The following is a 4,621-nucleotide window of genomic DNA, read 5'->3' on the forward strand; positions in this document are numbered from 1 at the left end:
AGTCTGGGGTGTGTGGTGGTGGTGGTGGCGGCTGCTGAACAAGAGGCACAAATCCTGTCTCCTGAATTGGTGAGTTCCTTTGGGACTTGGTTTCTCTTTCCCCACCGGGGCGCACCTGGTCATCGTCCCCAGGTCACAGCTGAGAGGACAGATGGCTCTTACAGTCGGGTAATGTCCAGCTTCTCAGGCGGCAGGAAGCGTGCACCAGGCCTGGGCGGGCTGGGCGCTTTCCCAGGTCAGCTGGCAGGACCCCCGCCTTTGCTGGAACTTGGGCCCGAAGCAGGGGACTCATCGCTCCCACCGGGCTCTGGTCACGTGCCTCTCCGCCCCCTCGATGCCACTCCGTGGCGGAAAGGACCGCCCTCTGCACAGCTGTGTGGTCCTATTTCAGACAGTTTCAGGTAGTTCAGCTTCCAGGACGCTGGTCTTGCTCTTGTCAGACCTCATTACTCAAGACTCCCAGAAGCCTCAGAAACCCTAACCTTCTCCCCATTCTTCCAAGGCTCTGTGATGGGCTCAGCGGTGTCCCCGCAAATTTGTATGTTGCAGTCCTGACCCACAGCAAGTCAGGATGTGACCGTGTTTGGCGTTAGAGTCTCCTAAGAGGAAACCAAGATAAAATGAGGTCACTGGGTGGGTCCTTCGTCCCACAGGCCTGGTGTCCTTACAAGAGGAGATCAGGACACAGACACGCACAGAGGGACGACCAGATGAGGACGTGGGGAGAAGACAGCCGTCTGCACGCCGAGGAGAGGCCCCGGGGCAGCCGGCCCCTCCCATGCCCGGACCTCGGACTCCTGGTCTCCAGACGGGGACAGCACATTCCTAGGGTGTGGGCTGCCCAGCCCCCGGTGTTGGTTACAGCCGCCCTGGCAAACTCACACGGGCTCCTTCCTCAGTGAATGTACAGCAGGAGCAAAACACACAAAAAGGGTTGGCACAAAATGGAGTTTTCACAACGACTTGCCGCCTTCTAACAAGGATCACCGATGTCCGGCCGGGCACTGGGGGATGCTCCCGGCCCACGGCCCACCCAGACCCCACCAGGCGCCATCCTACCCGAGGTTTTCTGCATCAGCTAGGAATCTTTCAGTTCCACGGGGCAGAACCCACGTCAATGAATGAAGCACACTCCTTCCTCGGGCTTGTTGGCGCCACACTCGAAACGTGTAGGGCAAGGCTGGCTCCAGGCACGGCTGGATCTCGGTGTGGTCAGGAATCTCTCTTTCCTCATCTCTCACCTTTGACTTCCTTTGTGGGCTACTTTTTAGGCCAACTCTAGGTGTGAGGGGAAGCATGGCAGCACTCCCCTAATCCTCTGTTCTCCTGCTGGAACCCAGTTTCCCAAAACCCCAGAGAAAGGTGGGCCGGGATTGACGGCAAGACTGACCTCAGCCATCTGCCCGTCCTTGAAACTATGACCTTGAGCCGGAGGTGCAACAGGCTGTGGCTGGCCTGGGACAAATATCAACCCAGGAACCCACCTGAAACACAGAGATAAGGGGAAACCCAGGTGGTCTTCTGAGAAGAAGAGGGAAATTCGTGCTGAGCAGGAAAAATAAACTGATTTCCTTATGGTGCCTGGGGTTAACGGGAGCACCATGTTACTGGTACCACATCATCTGAGGTCTCACCTCTTCCATCTCCTCAATCCTCACCCCCCAGCCTTGACCACCACCTGGTGTCGGCATGCTTCCCCCTTCCCGTGCCTGCTGCACCTCCGCAGTGGACCACGACCAGGAGAATTCACACCCGCGTAAATGAATGGAGCCTTTAAGATTCTCAGTCATCGGTCAGTGACATCAGGGGACTGAACACTGTTAGTCTCCTGCAGCTGCTATAACTAATAACCACACACTTAGTGGCTTAAAACAACACAAACGTACTATCTTACAGTCGTGGAAGTCAGATGTCTGAAGTGGGTCTTCAGGGCTGAAGTCAAAGGCTGGGCTCCTTCTGGGGGTTCTGGGGGGAAAGCCATTTCCTCACATTTTCTAGCCTCTAGAAGGTGCCGCCCACCCTCCTTGGCTCATGGCCCTGCATCACTCCAGCCTCGGCGTCTGTCATCACATCTCCTCTGCCCCCGACCTTCTTGCCTCCTTTTTCTTAGGGCCCTTGTGATTACATTTAGGGCCCAGCCAGACAGTCTTCATCTCGCAGCCCTTAATGTGATCACTTCTGCAAAGTCCTTTTTGCCCTGGAGGATGACAGTCACATCTATGAGGATTGGGACATTGTATTAGTTCCCTAGGGCTGTGATAAGGAAGTTCAACAGACTAGGGGTGATTGAAAACCAAAAATGCACGTCTCACAGCCCTGGAGGCTGGAAGTCTGGGGTCAGAGGTCGGCAAGGCCCAGCTCCCTCTGGAGATGCAGGGAAGCACCTGCTCCAGGCGTCTCTCCCAGTTTGCGGTGTTCTGTGGCCTGCAGCTGTATCCTTTCAGTCCTCCGCCTTCACACTGTCTTTCTTCCACGTGAATGCGTCCAAATCTCCCCCTTTTATAAGGACACTGGTCATGTTGGATCAGGGCCCACCCTAATGACCTCATCCTCACTTGGTTAAATCTGCAAAGGCTAGCTCCATATAAGGTCACATTCTGAGGTCCTGGGGGTTCAGACTCCAACATAACTTCTTTTGGAGGACGTATGTCAGCCCAGAACAGACACGGACTCTTTGGGGCCATGATTCTGCCTCCTCCATCTGCACCCCACCAAGGACTGGCCATCGTTTTATGTGGGAGAAGGGCCAGGCCCCTGGAGCAGACCACCAGATCGCATCCCAGTGCCCTTCATGGCGCTAGCTTCACCGCCGATTCTCACAGGAGGTGATGGAACCAAGCAGGTGATGGTCAGACCCAGGGGATGGCAAGCAAAGGTCGCTCAGCCAAGCTAGACCACTGGCAGAACGGGCACGTGGTCCCGGGGCTCTGGCTCCCATGTCCTGGTCTCTGCACTCTGGGCCTCTGCCGAGAAGGGACTTCAGAGACCCGGAAATGCCCACCAGCTGGAGCCCCTCACCCCGCCAGCCCCGCCACGCACCCCAGGCTGCAGCCTGCGATGCTTTTTTTTTTAATTGAAGTATAATCAGTTACAATGTGTCAATTTCTGGTGTACAGCACAATGTCCCAGGGTTCGGGGTTCAGCTGTCCCAGACACAGAGACCCCTGCTCTCTTTCTCCAAGTCCCCGAAAATCCCACCCTCCCCTGGACAGGAGACACCGAGGCTGTCACCAGGGCCGCCCATCCCCCTCTGCCTCTGGACTCCACGCACATTTGTACTTTGCCACCTGCTTCTCAGAAGACGCAGATTCTGATCCCAGTGACCAGACTTCCAGGAGCACCAAGAGACCGCCCCCAAGCTGGCCCTGCCCGGGGGTCCTCGGCCAAGGGCAGCAGCTGAGACCCCAGGTTCCAGCGTGTGGGTGGGCTGGGCCCCCTCCCCCGCAGGACAGGCTACTGCAGCCAAAAGCAGGCGAGGGGACTCGGAGTAGGAGCCACAGTCCCAAGTCCGAGGCTGGACTCGGCCACTTACTCTTCCCCGGGTGGCTCTGGGCCGCTCCCCTGACTTCCGTCAGCATCCCGCTTCTCTTCTGCCTGTGGGGACAGCCAGCTGCTCACCGCACCCCCGAGGACCAGTTGCCCCATCCAGATCGCCCGCATGTGGGACGTGCGGAACTAAATGCGCCCCCCGCCCGGTTATTTCCATCCTGAGAGCACAATAAGCTGCTATTTATTCAAAGGAAAAAATGCAAAGTGGAAAGAACACGACGTTTTTCCTTCATCTCCTTTAATGGAAAAAAAGTAGGTGGAAAAAAAACTGATTAATGAAAAAGGGGGGAAAAAAGCCGATTTGGGGCAACATCCCTTTTGTGATTAACTTGTTAAAAAAAAAAAAAGGCAACAGAATACAAAAGGTAAAGTCAAAGAAGCAGGGCCAGTGTGGAGTCAGGTCTGCTCTTCCTGGTCCAGCTCCGGGGAAATGGCCGTGGACTAAACCAACAGGAGCCCCAGCCCCGGGGGCCGCACCCTCAAAGATGATTTGCTCAGTGAACGAGGCCAGGTGCAAAGGGCCACATGTACGATTTCATGTGCAGGAAATGTCCAGAGCAGGCAACTCCATGCAGACAGGAAGCAGAGGGATGGGGACTGTTACTGGGTAGGGCTTTCCTTTTGGGGTGATGAAAATGTCCTGGAATCAGACAGTGATGGTTGCACAGCTCTGTGAATTGACTAAAAACTATGGAACTGTGTGCTTTTAAGGGTGACTTTTATGGTATGTGAATTACAGATCAATTTTTTTGTGAAAACAAGCCTGGGCCCTTCTGAGCACAGTGCCCTGTGTGAATGGGTGATTGTACCACCACAGAAGGCCCACCCTGGTGCTAGGGCAGGTGGGGGACACACACAGCCCTGTCCCCTTACCCAGAATACACCCCAGCTCCTACCATGCTGAGAGCTGGCAGGACCCATCAAGGTGCCTTTACCATCTCAGCCTCTTCTCTCTTCCCCTCCTACCATCCACCATCCCACTGCTCAAACACATCCAGTGCATTTCCCACCGAGAGCTTTTCACTTGCTGTTTTCTCAGCCCAGAACTCACTTCTCCTTGATCTTGGGATAA

This window comes from Camelus dromedarius, chromosome 12 (genome assembly GCF_036321535.1).
Source record: "Camelus dromedarius isolate mCamDro1 chromosome 12, mCamDro1.pat, whole genome shotgun sequence".
In the NCBI taxonomy this organism is placed as follows: domain Eukaryota; kingdom Metazoa; phylum Chordata; class Mammalia; order Artiodactyla; family Camelidae; genus Camelus; species Camelus dromedarius.